Consider the following 16,491-nt stretch of genomic DNA (forward strand, 5'->3'; position numbering starts at 1 on the left):
TTCCCCCTAAATAGACAAATTTTCACCAAAAAGAAAGCCAAGCCAAAAAAAGAAATTTAGAGGGAACTAGCAGAAATTTGGAAGTGATGAATGAGACACAGAAAATGAAAGATAATTTAAGTTGCTACTTTATTCTACTACTCCTAAATTGTAGGCACATTTCTTACATTTTTTATTTGTTATTCATTTTGGCAATTAGAAATATGCTTTTTCGTCTCTTAGATGTCTAAATTTATAAAATAGTAGTAGTAGTAGAATAAAATAACAACTGGTAGGATTGTAAGAATATGCGGATTGGGATTTCCTTGGTAGTTCAGTGAATAAGACTCTGCATTCCCAATGCAAGGACGCTGGGTTTGATTCCCAAACAAGGACTTAGATCCCACATACCACAACCCAGAGTTTGCATGCCACAACTAAAGACCAGGTACAGCCAAATAAATAAATACATTTTTTTTCTTTAGAAAAGAAAATATGGATTAATCTAAATTAATAGCTATACTTCTAAAAATTTCTTTCATGATTATTTAGATATGTCTTTTTTTCTAATGTAAAAGTGTAGAACTATACACTTCCCTCTCATCAATGTTTTAACTATATCCTATAGTTTTGTTATACTAATTTTTTATTTTCATTCTGTTAAGTGTACTTTTGATTTACCTTGAAAGTTCCTCTTTGACCCATGGATTATTTCAAAGTGTGTTGCTTAGTTTTTACACATTTGGTGATTTTCTTCCCTTTGTGTTAACAATTTCTAGTTTTAAGTTCACTGTGGTCAGAAAACATCCTCTGTATGACCTTATTTCTTTTACATTTTTTGTTTTGAGATTTGTTTTATGGACATAATGTGGGCCATTTAGGAATGTGTTCTGTGGGTACTTGAAAAGAATATATTCTGCTTTTGGTGGGTGGAATGTTCCATAAATGTTGATTGGATTCTGTTGGTTGATGTCATCAGTGCTATTAATTTCATGATTTTCTGCTGCTGCTGCTGCTGCTGCTAAGTCGCTTCAGTCGTGTCCGACTCTGTGTGACCCCAAAGACGGCAGCCCACCAGGCTCCCCCATCCCTGGGATTCTCCAGGCAAGAACACTGGAGTGGGTTGCCATTTCCTTCTCCAATGCATGAAAGTGAAAAGTGAAAGTGAAGTTGCTCAGTTGTGTCCAACTCTTAGCGACCCCATGGACTGCAGCAGCCTACCAGGCTCCTCTGTCCATGGGATTTTCCAGGCAAAAGTACTGGAGTAGGGTGCTATTGCCTTCTCCCATGATTTTCTAGTTGGTACGTATTTCAACAATTCTTGAAAGATGTTGAAGTTCCTAACTAAAATTGTGAATAATTCTATTCTCCTTTCAATTCTATTAATTTTCCCCTCACAGAATTTAAAGCTCTATTGTTTAATACATGTACATTTAGGAGTACCCTGTTTTCTTATCTATCTTTTAGTATGTGATATTTCTGTTGCTTTGAAAGCTACCATAACTGATATTAATACAACCACTCTCACTTTGCTTTCCATTTACATGATATATCTTTTTTTATTCATTTACTTCTAACCTGCTTATCAGAGAAGGTGATGGCACCCCATTCCAGTACTCTTGCTTGGAAAATCCCATGGATAGAGGAGCCTGGTAGGCTGCAGTCTAGGGGGTTGTGAAGAGTTGGACACGACTAAGCGACTTCACTTTCGCTTTTCACTTTCCTGCATTGGAGAAGGAAATGGCAACCCACTCCAGCGTTCTTGCCTGGAGAATCCTGGGGACGGGGGAGCCTGGTGGGCTGCCGTCTATGGGGTTGCACAGAGTCAGGCACGACTGAAGCTACTTAGCAGCAGCAGCAAAAGCAACCTGCTTATATCATTATATTTGAAGTGAGTATCTCATAGACTACATATACTTGCATCATGTTTTTTTATCTACTCTGCTTATCTGCATCTTGTGATTGGTATATTTAGAATATTTACATTTAAAGTTATTATTGGGAGGGGGGTTCAGGATTGGGAACACATGTACACCCGTGGTGGATTCATGTTGATGTATGGCAAAACCAATACAATATTGTAAAGTAATTAGCCTCCAATTAAAATAAATAAATTTAAATTTAAAAAAAGTTATTATTGGTATGTTAGCACTTAAGCCTGCCATTTAAATATTTGTTTTCTGCCTCTTCTGTGTATTTCTTTTTCCTACTCTTTCTTATGGCTTGCTAAAACATCAAAAAAAAAATCCATTTTGTTTCTTCTACAGTTTTTTTCACTGTATCCTTTTATATAATTTTTTAAAGGGTTGCTCTAGGTACTACATTGGGTTTCCCTGGTGGCTCAATCAGTAAAGAATCTGCTTGCAATGCAGGAGACCTGGGTTCGATCCCTGAGTTGGGAAGATCCCCTGGAGAAGGGCATGGCAACCCACTCCAGCGTTCGTCCCTGGAGAAATTCCATGGACAGAGGAGCCTGGCAGGCTGCAATCCATGAGGTCACAAAGAATTGGACATGACTAAGCGACTAAGAACAGCACAACACTGGTACTACAATATATATATAATTTAACACAGAAAACTGGTGTTGAGATGTTTATTAGCTTGAATGAAATTTTAGAACTTTATTTCCCTTTGTGTTTCCTTAAATTCTATTTTTATAATTGTTCTAAACATTTCCTCTTCACAAATATTAGATTTGTGACAGTCCCACTGATTCATAGGGCTCTGTTAATCTTTTTTTATCCACTATGTATATTCTTTCTGTTTTTCAAAAACAGACCTTTCAAGGTCTTTTTTTTTTTTCTTGCCTTGCATATAATTTCCAAAATTTTATCTTGGTATATACTTAGTAGAAGGAATAGGGAAAAACATATCTATTCCATCTTTTTAAAAATAGAAGCTTATTCCATCTTTTCAGAAGTAGAAGCTTACTGCATTTTTGATAGTTATTATTATGATTACTTAGTTTAGTAAATTATACAAGAAAGCAATGTGTTTGGGGGATTAATTGATCTGTAAAACTAAAATTGATTGAAATAATTGTTATCAAACTAGGTACGGATGAGAAGAAATATTGAAGGTTTCTGAATTGAGATTTGAGTTTCAAATGTTTCCAGAGTTCTCACTCCATTCTAAGAAAACCAGAATCAGAAATCATAGCAATTCCATTACTGGCATGGCTTATAAAGGTTAGATGGCACAAATTAGTTGATATGTACTTCACTCCCTCTTAAATGCCATAACTGTACATCAAAAGACTGACAAATTAATGTGCATTTATATGCAAACCTAAAATATAATATTTATGATTATTTTTAATACTCTAACTTTTGAAATCTTTATTGGGAAGGATAAGAGAGATAAGCATACTGCTTGAATTTGATTTCCTGCTTTTAAATATACTCTTTCCAATTAGCTGGATTAGAAATTTTAAGTTGTTTCTTAGAAGGCTTAATTTTGTTCTTTGATTTTTTTTTGTACAAGACCTAGATTATTACTGACTGAACTCTAAACGGCTTTGACAGTAACAGAAAAATCTACCTGAAGAGCAGTTCTAATTTAATCTCAAGCTTTTATAACTTATTTTTTAAAGTACGTATTTTATAAAATTCCATCTTTACTATGCATGTACATACACACACATTCAAACATGAATATGCTTCATAAAACAAAGCTAGCTATATCCTTGCACCTGCAACTTCTGGGTGGTAATACCTTGAATTACATTGAAACTCCTGTGATGGAGATGTTAATTTCTCTATTCTCTTTGGATAGTGGAACAGATGCTATCCTAAACTTCAAAGGGATTTGACTACTTTCTGAGTTTCGTTAATGAACAACAACTTTTCACAGCCCGGGTTTAAAAAAAAACTAACAAAATATACAAAGGAGAAAGATCACTGAAGAATTCATCAGCCTTTTCCTTCTGAAATATTTTTTAGGGGTAGAAAGGAAGTCAAACTCAAAACATTTGATCTTTCCCAGGAAACTGAAATGCACTGTATTTATTGCTTTTCAAATCTGACAGTTCATCCTGTGGCCTCCTGCGTGCAGAAGTTGCTTCGGGGGTGTCCAACCCCATAGACTGTAGCGTGCCAGGCTCCTCTGTCCATGGGATTCTCCAAGCAAGAATTCTGACGTGAGTTGCCATATCCTCTTCCAGCAGATCTTCCCAATCCAGAGATCCAATCCATGTCTCAGGTCTCCTGCATTAGCAGGCAGGTTCTTTACCACTAGCACCACCTAGGCCTGTAACCTCACATCATGGTAAACCACCCAGTCCTACCAGGAGGAGATGGGCTTTGGGAAATAATTGTTAAAGAACTTGATTTTTAAGAGAGAGAGAGAGCACAATTGGTGGTAAGTATTTTCATTTTTGTCCTTCACTGGACTTCCCTGGTGGCTCAGATGGTAAAGAGTCTGCCTGCAATGCAGGAGATCCAGGTTTGATTCCTGGGTTGGGAAGATCCCCTGGAAGACATGGCAACTCACTTCAGTATCCTTGCCTGGAGAATTCCATGGACAGAGGAGCCTGGTGGGCTATAGTCCATGGGATCACACTGAGTAACTATCACTTTCACTTTTTTTTCACTTTGATTTAAAAAGAGAGAGAGAACCCAATTGGTGATAAATATTTTCATTTTTGTTCTTTGCTGTTTAGCTCAGGTAATGCACTGCTGTGTGGCCAGGAGACTTGGTTCTAGGACCTTCTGTGTTGTTAACTGGTATAAGATAACAGATAATGATGGATTCTGACAGTTTATTTCTTATGAATCAGGTAGTGACCTTAGCATTTTGTGGTTGTTGTCATTTAGTCACTAAGTGTATCTGACTCTTTGTGACTCCGTGGACTGTAGCCCACCAGGCTCCTCTGTCCATGGGATTTCCCAGGCAAAAACACTGGAGTGGGCTGCCATTTCCTTCTCTAGGGATCTTCTCAGCCTAGGGATTGATCCTGCATCTTCTGCTCGGCAATCACATCTTTTACCGCTGAGCCACCTGAGAAGCCCTCAGCATTTTAAATATGTTAAGTTATTGTATCTCTTTATCAACCCTACACATAGAAATTATTATTGTACCTTTTTTTTTTTTTTTTGGCAGTGTCACATGTCATGTGGGATCTTAGTTCCTCCAACAGAGATTAAACCCCTGCCCCTTGCAATGAAAGGCAGAGTCTTAACCACTGGCTGCTAAGTCGCTTCAGTCGTGTCCGACTCTGTACGACCCCATAGACGGCAGCCCACCAGGCTCCCTGGTCCCTGGGATTCTCCAGGCAAGAATGCTGGAGTGGGTTGCCATTTCTTTCTCCAATGCATGAAAGTGAAACGTGAAAGTGAAGTCGCTCAGTCGTGCCCGACTCTTAGCGACCCCATGGACTGCAGCTGGACTACCAGGGAAATCCTTCATTGTCATTTTACAGGTACTTAAAAAGGCACAGAAAGTTTAAACAACTTGCCTAAAGTCACAGAGCAAGTAAGAAAGCAGTGGAGGCAAGATTCAACTAGGCATTCTGCCCCTAAAGGCCATTTCTCTGAAACACCCAGCTCTGTCTCCACAACTCTATTAACATCCCATCAACTCTCTAAGATCTGGCTTTCTAATTTTTGAAAGGAGAATAAAAATGCACATTTTAATTTACTTGATGTTGCAACTTCATCAAATTTGGCATTCAACAAGGACTTTAATGGTTACATAGGCCAAATTAGCACGCTGTAACTAAAGAAATTAAGTCTAGAAATTAAGCAATTTAGGGTCACACAATTAGTGACAGATCTGGAACTCGGTCCTTTGAGCCAATCCTTATTGAATGTCGAACACATCTAATGAGGATACACATCCTAATAGGATCGAACATGACAGCCCACATTTCATACTTTGAAAACTAATAGTAAACACATTAATTTATCACTTTGATATTAGGTACTATGATAGATCATCAACTCAATGGACATGAGTTTTTGCAGACTTAAGGAGATAGTGAAGGACAGGGAAGCCTGGCGTGCTGCAGTCCTTGGGGTGCAAAGAGCTGGACTTGACTGAGCGACTGCACAACAACTATAATAGAGGTATATGAGAGAGTACCACACAAAACTGAGGACAGTATAGGTAACATTTTTAGGATTGTGTGGGAAAATAAAACTGAAAAAAAAAGAAAAAGAGGAGACAACTTTTGAACTGATTCTTGAAGGATAAGGAGGAGTTGCTTTGAAGACAAAGAAGAAGGTTCATTGAGGCTGAGGAACATGTTTGTTCAGGTTACCAATTAAAAAAGCACACTCAAAGAAAGGAGATTTCCTTGTTGGTAAACTTCAGGCCATCTGAGCTCCAACTGGAAGTTATGTGACTAGTGTAAGACCACAAATGTCTTTGGCCAATTAGAATCTCTAGCCTTTTAAGTGGGTTTACCAGGTAAATCGCAGAGAAGGCAATGGCAAGCCACTCCAGTACTCTTGCCTAGAAAATCCCATGGATGGAGGAGCCTGGTAGGCTGCAGTCCATGGGGTTGCTACGAGTCGGACACGACTGAGCGACTTCACTTTCACTTTCACTTTCCACTTTCATGCATTGGAGAAGGAAACGGCAACCCACTCCAGTGTTCTTACCTGGAGAATCCCAGGGATGGTAGAGCCTGGTGGGCTGCCGTCTATGGGGTCGCACAGAGTCGGACACGACTGAAGCGACTTAGCAGCAGCAGCAGCAACACCCAGTAGCTCAGAAGTAATCTGCTTGCAATACAGGAGACACAGGAGGCACAGGTTTAATCTGTGGGTCAGTAAATTCCCCTGGTAGAAGAAATGGCCCTTTAAGTATCAAAATCAAGAGAATGTTTTGGTCAGCTGGAGTTTCAGAAACATAAAGATTTATGTTCAGAAACACTAATATAAAGGCTCTAGTGCCCAGGTTTCCCAGCTCTCAGTTGTGAGAAGCTAATTTTAATTCTTTCTTTGGTTTCTTCTAAACAAAGTGGGACTAAAGACAGGATCTTTTTTCTTATCTTCATGTCATCATGGCCTGATACAGTAGCTGAAACTGAGTAAAGTTTATTTAACAATAAAAAGAAATTTTTGTTGTGGATTTATAGATGTCAGGCACTATACTCAGAATTACATGTACATTTTCTGTTTCAATCCCCACATCTGAACTATGAGAGAATAATTGAGATTGGATCAGAGAACTGGAAGCTTAGCGAGACTAAGGACCCCCCAGTGACACAGGGGCACAGACTTTGTGCAATCCCCCTGCCTTCAAAACCTGCAGCATTTTCAAAGTGTAATGAATTCATTTACAATAATTTGCATGATTTAATGTGTTTCATAATTTCCCCAATGCAAAATGTACCTCATGAGAACTGATACGCAACTTTAAAAATAGTACTTTGCATAGAATGAATAAAAGTGTTTGTTTGTTTTAAAGACAAAAATCAAGAAGAGGTTGCTATGCTTTTCAAGAAAAAATTAAAATCTGACCTCAGTGTTCACTGAGATATTTTTAATGTACAAATACTTTTTAGAAGTGTAATAGAAGAGCATTCTTCTACTTTCTTTTAGAAATCATTAAGCATTTTCTTTTTAAATATAGCTTATACAGAAAATGATTATCATATGAAAAGCACTTTTTAAAAAGCCCTTTAAAAAACTGTTAAGTGTGTGTAAACTCAAACACATGTGAACAATTGCAGCCTTCTTTCATTCTGCTTGCTTTCAAACCCAAACCTATGGAGAAGACTAGGCTCTCCCAGAAGACACTTTCAGAATTAAAAGCATCCAGAGAGTTGGGGAGTTCATACATATTCCAGTCAGCCTGTTGATTAAACCAGCCCTAGGGCTCAATTCATCAGGCTGACTCTTTCTAAAAGAAAAGGATAGAAACTCTACAAAATAATTAGCTGGGGATAGATTCTAGGTGCTGATTTGCATGTCTCTACAGTACTGCCTCTAAATCTCTTATAATCACTCTTAAGGCAGCCCCACCCCACTCAATTCTGTTTGCTGTTTTAATTGAGAATCCCGAGAAACTAAATTAACAATACAATTCCCGAAAGAGGTAATTAGAGTAAATTGTGTATTTGTTTATTTTCTTTTTGGCCATGTGGCATGTGGTATCTTAGTTCTCCAACTGGGGTTCAAACACATGCTCCCTGTATTGGAAGCATAGCATTTTAACCACTGGGCCACCAGGGAAGTCCCTGCGGAAACTGTGACGTTAACCAGGACTTGAGAAGCAGCAGAGGCAAATGACCTCACAAACTGCCATCAGTTTGATTCCAAATCAGTCAAATCAGATTGATTCCAATTAAATCAATCCAGTGGGATCTTACCACACAGGACAGAGGCCCGCCATGTTCCCTATGCTGTTGTTGTTCAGTGGATAATTCATATTGACTCTAAAGTTTCCTATACTGGGAGATAAAAAATGAAGGTGACTCTGCTGGAAGGATGTTTATAATCTAATAGAAAGTGAAAGTGAAAGTGAAGTCGCTCAGTCGTGTCCGACTCTTTGCGACCCCATGGACTGCAGCCTACCAGGCTCCTCTGTCCATGGGATTTTCCAGGCAAGAGTACTGGAGTGGATTGCCGTTTCCTTCTCCAGGGGAATCTTCTCGACCCAGGGATCGAACCCAGGTCTCCCGCATTGTAGACAGACGCTTTACCACCTGAACCACCTAGAGATAAACCATAAAAACCAATCAGGTCATTCTATGCAGTGCTGCAGACAGGTTTCCATGGATTAACAGAGGCCAGAGAGGCATGTACTCTACTGTATTTGGAAGGAAGAGAAAAGGGGAACTGTGGAAGGCAGATAGGGGTGTCGGGAAAGTGGGTAATTTTCTCGGTTCAGTCTTGCTGCAACAAAGATTTGAAATAGCAGACCAGTGTTAAAGCTACAGCTCCGTTAGAGCTCAGAGTTTTATTTGGTAAACAAAGGATAGTACACCCCAGATCCCGAAGAAAAGGCCTCAAAGTGGCTTGGCTCCCTCTTTTTAAACTTTATGCCTCCTCGCCCCAACCCCCCTGCAGCCTGCCCTATGCAGATTAGGGCTAGTACCTATCATGGATCAGGAAGGGGGACAGGTTTGTTTCTTCTGAGGTTCTCACTCCAGCCTGCAGATTTTTGCTTTGTTCCCTTTTCTCTGGCTTTTCCTCCCTTTCTTTGCCTGTGTTTTAGCAGCAGACATTTTGGACTCCCTTTTCTATTCTAACAGGGGGATCCAAGAAGATGTCATAGAGATCTCTGGATTCAGTTTGTGCCTTAAAAGGAAGGTACAATTTCTGAAGGCTGGAAAGGAAGAGGCATTCAAAAGGGAATGAAGTATGTGAAAAAGATACTGTAATCACAGTGCGAAGGATGCAGAGAGTGGTTTGACTAGGGTGCCCTTAAATCAGAGTCAGGATCCCAGGACCCTTGCTCATTCAGCAATTAGTCTACAGGTTAAAAATATCAAATTACTCACACATTTTTTTCTGCCAGTTATTTTATTTCCATGTGATATTTTAATAGCTATTTACAAATGCAGGTGTGCTAAGTCTCTTCAATCATGTCCTACTCTTTGTGATCCTATGGACTGTAGCCTTCCAGGCTCCTCTGTCCATAGGATTCTCCAGGCAAGAATACTGAGTGGGTTGCCAGACCCTTCTCCAGGGAATCTTCCTGAACCAGGGATCAAACGCATGTCTCATTATGTCTCCAGCACTGAAGGCCGGTTCTTTACAACTAGCGCCACCCAGGAATGGTGCTACTGGTAGGATTTATGTATAGCTATCAATAACCATGCAGAATGTATTGCACACTTAATATATACATTCTTCATTTTATCCCCAACAGAGCACTGAGGAAAGCATTAATGTTATCTCCACTTTCCAGAGGAGGGAACAGAGCTGAAAAAGGTCAAGTAACTTGCCTCAAGTCCAAGGCAGCAAAAAGTTTGGATCACACATCCGGATCCTAGATCCACAAGCTTGACTCCTGATACACACTGAACGCCCACGACATGCCAAGATGTTTGGCCAGCACGGAATTATACAAGGGCAAGAGTGACGCAGTCCATCTTCTCTGGGACGTCTTCTTATTCCTCAAAAAAATTTAGCAGTTTAGTTTAGATAGAACAATAAAGCCACTAATAAAAAACCAGTTATAATAGGTCCCCTTTACTCTTCGATGCAGCTACCTGTAATTAAGTAGTTAAAAACGAGAGGAAGGAAGAAAAAGAAGGGAGCAGAGGAAAAAGGCAAAGATATTTATAGCCTTGCTCACCCCAAGGGTAGGGTGAGCAAACGAGACTGGTAGGATTGTAGTATTTATGATGTGACCTCTTGGAGGATAAAGAAGCACATGTATTATTATTTTTTTTAATATACATTTATTTATTTTAATTGGAGGCTAATTACTTTACAATATTGTATTGGTTTTTCCATACATCAACATGAATCTGCCACGGGTGTACACGTGTTCCCCATCCTGAACCCCCCTCCCACCTCCCTCCCGATACCATCCCTCTGGGTCATCCCAGTGCACCAGCCCTGAGCATCCTGTATCCTGCATCGAACCTGGACTGGCAATTCATTTCACATATGATACATGTTTCACTGCCATTCTCCCAAATCATCCCACCCTCACCCTCTCCCACAGAGTTCAAAAGGCTGTTTTATATGTCTGTGTCTCGCATACAAGGTTATCGTTACCATCTTTCTAAATTCCATACATATGTGTTAGTATACTGTATTGGTGTTTTTCTTTCTGGCTTACTTCACTCTGTATAATAGGCTCCACTTTCATCCACCTCATTAGAACTGATTCAAATGTATTCTTTTTAATGGCTGAGTAATACTCCATTGTATATATGTACCCCAGCTTTCTTATCCATTCATCTGCTGATGGACATCTAGGTTGCTTCCATGTCCTGGCTATTGTAAACAGTGCTGTGATGAACAGTGGGGTACACATGTCTCTTTCAATTCTGGTTTCCTCAGTGTGTATGCCCAGCAGTGGAACTGCTGGGTCATATGGCAGTTCTATTTCCAGTTTTTTAAGGAATCTCCACACTGTTCTCCATAGTGGCTGTACTAGTTTGCCTTCCCACCAACAGTGTAAGAGGGTTCCCTTTTCTCCACACCCTCTCCAGCATTTATTGTTTGTAGACTTTTGGATCGCAGCCATTCTGACTGGTGTGAAATGGTACCTCATAGTGGTTTTGATTTGCATTTCTCCGATAATGAGTGATGTTGAGCATCTTTTCATGTGTTTGTTAGCCATCCGTATGTCTTCTTTGGAGAAATGTCTGTTTAGTTCTTTGGCCCATTTTTTGATTGGGTCGTTTATTTTTCTAGAATTGAGCTGCATGTGCTGCTTGCATATTTTTGAGATTATTTGTCAGTTGCTTCATTTGCTATTATTTTTGCCAATTCTGAAGGCTGTCTTTTCACCTTGCTTATAGTTTCCTTTGTTGTGCAGAAGTTTTTAAGTTTAATTAGGTCCCATTTGTTTATTTTTGCTTCAATTTCCAATATTCTGGGAGGTGGGTCATAGAAGATCCTGCTGTGATGTATGTCAGAGAATGTTTTGCCTATGTTCTTCTCTAGGAGTTTTATAGTTTCTGGTCTTACGTTTAGATCTTTAATCCATTTTGAGTTAATTTTTGTGTATAGTGTTAGAAAGTGTTCTAGTTTCATTCTTTTACAAGTGGTTGACCAGTTTTCCCAGCACCACTTGTTAAAGAGATTGTCTTTTCTCCATTGTATATTTTTGCCTCCTTTGTCAAAGATAAGGTGTCCATAGGTGCGTGGATTTATCTCTGGACTTTCTATTTTGTTCCATTGATCTATATTTCTGTCTTGGTGCCAGTACCATACTGTCTTGATGACTGTGGAGAAGCACACATGTTAAATACATAATATACTGCAAGCTACATGTTTTAACATGCATTAGCTCATATAATTCTCACAACAAACTTGTGAAGTAGGTATAATGATACCATTTTGTATGTGAAGAAATTACAAGGTTTGACCTGTAGTTTAAGACCACATTAACATGAAACCTTGAAGTCTGACATGACCATACTCCATCCCTCCCCTTAACTGGCAACCTCTCAGTTCAGACCTTCTCATGCAGATTACAAATGAGTATTAGAAACCATGGCAACCCCCAGAAACACTCAGAACACAACAAACATATGTGGGGTGGAAGTGTGTCTAGGAAAATGGCATCATTCAGGACAAGAAGGCTTAAGGGGCACTTCCTTGGAGGATTCAAGAGTGGAAACTTGAATATGATCCCCCAGATGGAAAAGCCAGGATTTCTTATAAACAGAAAAGTTTTTCTGAAAAGTTGGCAATGAATAGTTTGACTACTGTAGAGATACGATTCAATGAGCTACCCTCTCAACTTCAAGTTGGCTATTTGTCTTCCTGATATTTAATAATGACAATGATAATAATAGGAACTATGTACGGAAGACAAATGGTGCCAGACACCATGTTGGGTCCTTTCCATACATTATCTGGAATCCTTTTGTCAAACCTGCAAAGTGAGAATTATTTCTGTTTTATAAATGAAAAAGCTGTGGCTCAGAGAGTTTAGGTAACTTGTCCAGTTTACTGAAGATGAATAGACCAAGGATTAAACCCTCACTCTTCCCATTAGACTATCATCGAACGTGCATTCAGTTCAATTCAGTTCAGTCGCTCAGTCGTGTCTGACTCTTTGCGGCCCCATGAACTGCAGCACGCCAGGCCTCCTTGTCCATCACCAACTCCTGGAGTTCACTCAGACTCATGTCCATCGAGTCAGTGATGCCATCCAGCCATCTCATCCTCTGTCATCCCCTTCTCCTCTTGCCCCCAATCCCTCCCAGCATCAGAGTCTTTTCCAATGAGTCAACTCTTCACGTCAGGTGGCCAAAGTACTGGAGTTTCAGCTTTAGCATCATTCCTTCCAAAGAAATCCCAGGGCTGATCTCCTTCAGAATGGACTGGTTGGATCTCCTTGCAGTCCAAGGGACTCTCAAGAGTCTTCTCCAACACCACAGTTCAAAAGCATCAATTCTTCAGTGCTCAGCCTTCTTCACAGTCCAACTCTCACATCCATACATGACCACTGGAAAAACCATAACCTTGACTAGATGGATCTTTGTTGGCAAAGTAATGTCTCTGCTTTTGAATATGCTATCTAGGTTGGTCATAACTTTCCTTCCAAGGAGTAAGCGTCTTTTAATTTCATGGCTGCAATCACCATCTGCAGTGATTTTGTAGCCCCCCAAAATAAAGTCTGACACTGTTTACACTGTTTCCCATCTATTTCCCATGAAGTGATGGGACTGGATGCCATGATCTTCGTTTCCTGAATGTTGAGCTTTAAGCCAACTTTTTCACTCTCTTCTTTCACTTTCATCAAGAGGCTTTTAGTTCCTCTTCACTTTCTGCCATAAGGGTGGTGTCATCTGCATATCTGAGGTTATTGATATTTCTCCCGGCAATCTTGATTCCAGCTTGTGCTTCTTCCACTCCAGCGTTTCTCATGATGTACTCTGCATATAAGTTAAATAAGCAGGGTGACAATGTACATTAGACACCATTATTTTCTTTTATCATGGATAACTAGTGGACCACACTGAGCAGATGTAATTCTAGTCAAAAGCAAATAAATTTTGTTTCAGTTAACATGCAGCTATAGATACTTAAGGGTTTCCCTGGTGGCTCATACAGTAAAGAATTCACCTGTAATACAGGATACATGGGTTCAGTCCCTGGGTTGGGAAGATCCCCTAGGGAAGGGAATGGCTACCCACTCCAATATTCTTGCCTGGAGAATTCTCTGAACAGAGGAGCCTGGTGGCCTACAGTCCATGGGGTTATAAAGATTCGACATGACTGAGCAATGAACACATAGGTGTTTAAGATGGCAATAAACTGAGTTTACTGAGATACTGAGATGGGTGTTCAATCTCTATCCTTGTACTCTGTTTATGAACACATCATTGTACTTGGACTAAGTCGATTTTAAGAAAATATATTTACATTTATTTGGCTATACCAGGTCTTCATTGTGGCATGTGGGACCTTTAGCTGGAGCATGCAAACTCTTTAGTTGCCAAATATGGGATCTAGTTCCCCAATCAGGGATCAAACCTGGGTTCCCTGCACTGGGAGCACTGAGTCTTAGCCACTGGCCCACAAAGTCCCTGGACTAGGTTTCAAACCTTGGACTTTATCTCTCTATGTCTTAGTTTCATTGTCTATAACACAAGAGTGGGGGATTCAAAATCTAAGCTTTGTCATGACTCCGATGCTCTGGACTCTTAGCTGTCATATTCCACTTCCCACAGGACTGACAATCTCAACTTGATAGTTCTGGATTTCAGGTTCTGGAACTGTGATTTCTGTAGACCTAAGTAAATAATGAAGCATTTTCCTGTTTGCATGGTAGTTTTTCTCCTTCCTCCCTGAGGCACTCTGCTTAAAGCACTTCTCTCAGACTGAAGAGATGAAGGAAAAGCTCCTGATTATCTTTAAGTTACCTAACGTCATGAGCTTATCCATTTGTCCTGTTTGATAGTTGACTGTCCTAAACAGTAAGTTGTATCTTGTGACTTTTTAGCTGTCTCACAAATCATCACATCTGAAAACTGGAAACAGAACAGAGAAAATTATCTCCTTTCCCTAAGAGATAAGAGAAAGTTCTAAGAAGCCCATCTGTTGGAGAGCAGTTAAGAGCGCATCTGAAGGATCTTCGGAAATCCACATTCCATCACGACTCTTCAGATCTACCAGGCTAAATCTGAATTGGGGTGCAGTCTGCTTTCTCTCCTTCACACCCAACTGATAATGCAGAGATGCCCGAGCTGAAGCAACTGGCGGCATGCCTATATCAGGCTGTCTAGAATTGTGGAGTGGAAAGGGGCCATTCAGAGGGTCAAGATACAGTTAGGTTCAAGCTGGACCAGGTCTTTGACCAGATTCAGACTCAGTCATTGTCTGGATGTGGCAGCCAAGTTTCCATCACCTGTGCTGTAATTAACATGAGCACAGACAGTCATTTCTTAGTAAGAGAATATAAAAGCAAGCAGGAAGGTAAACTAGCTGTTAGAGCTTGGGTTTCATTTCTGGGAAAATCAGTAGTCATCTCACAGAGTCATTCTTCCTTTGTATAATCTCAAACCAGTTAAATAGAATGAAATAAGAGAATGTATGTTAGCAGCTGCTCTCAAATTTCCCCTGGCTGTCAGGATTTGTCTTAATTTGGGTTTTAGACTCTGTAAAAGTAGCAGTTGCCATGTTCAACTTTCCATAACCCCATAAATCCGGAAATAGCTAATGTGATTCATCTGGGAATCAGTTATGGCAATAATCTGCGTCCAAATGTTGGTTTTATAGTATACCTATTCCAAGAGCTGAAGGAGATCAGTCCTGGGATTTCTTTGGAAGGAATGATGCTAAAGCTGAAACTCCAGTACTTTGGCCACCTCATGCGAAGAGTTGACTCATTGGAAAAGACTCTGATGCTGGGAGGGATTGGGGGCAAGAGGAGAAGGGGACGACAGAGGATGAGATGGCTGGATGGCATCACTGACTCAATGGATGTGAGTCTGAGTGAACTCCGGGAGTTGGTGATGGACAGGGAGGCCTGGCGTGCTGCTATTCACGGGGTCGCAAAGAGTTGGACACGACTGAGCGACTGATCTGATCTGATCTATTCCAAGAGCTGTGTTCTGTGAAAGGATACAAGTCATGGTCTCCACAACCCTGAGTCACTACTCCTTACCTACATAAAGCCTACAATCAATCCTGATTTTGAACTTGGCTTGTCATTTATGTCTTTAGCCAAGTTTGGACCTCTGGGGTGGGAGCGAGGGTGGACATGAGGGAAGGGGAGAAGGTCTGTTTATTGACATGACTAAAAAGTGGATCAGCTATTAGTAAGAAGACTTTTGAAGGATTACAAAATTACAACTGTTTCAACAAATTATTAATGTAAGCTGCCTTTGTGATATAAAGCCTGAGGTATTTTTTATGATGATAAAAGCTGACACAATTTCCCCCACTTCCTCCTGAAAAACTTCATCATTTTAATCTCAATTCACCAAAAATATTATCAAAGATCTGCTATATAAAAGTCCCCTTTCAGGAGTTATAGACACAAAGAAGACAGAGTGCTGGCTCTCCCAGGGCTCACAGTCCAGTGGGAACACAGATATTGATCTCCAGTGGGCTGTGCCTGCAGAGACTTGGAGGATTTCAGTTTCCAGCCAGAGATTAAAGTCAGGCAGTAGCCATGAGAGCACTGAAGCCTAATGACTAGACCAGTGGCCTAGGTCCTGGCCTTTTGGCTTTGCAGAAATGAATCCTCACAAAGACGGAAAGTAGTGAAACAAGTAAAGTGACTTTTAGGAGGGAAAAGGGTATGTGAGGCTAGACACAGGGTGGACTCAGGGAGAGAGAGCTGTGCCTTTGTGGTAGTTGGAATATGGTTCATTTCTTTCTTTTCTTTTTTCTTTTTTTCTATTCTATTCATTTATTTGGC

Source organism: Bos grunniens, chromosome 14 (assembly GCF_055505025.1).
Source record: "Bos grunniens cultivar Pamir isolate PY7600 chromosome 14, Bosgru_T2T1.0, whole genome shotgun sequence".
Lineage (NCBI taxonomy): Eukaryota > Metazoa > Chordata > Mammalia > Artiodactyla > Bovidae > Bos > Bos grunniens.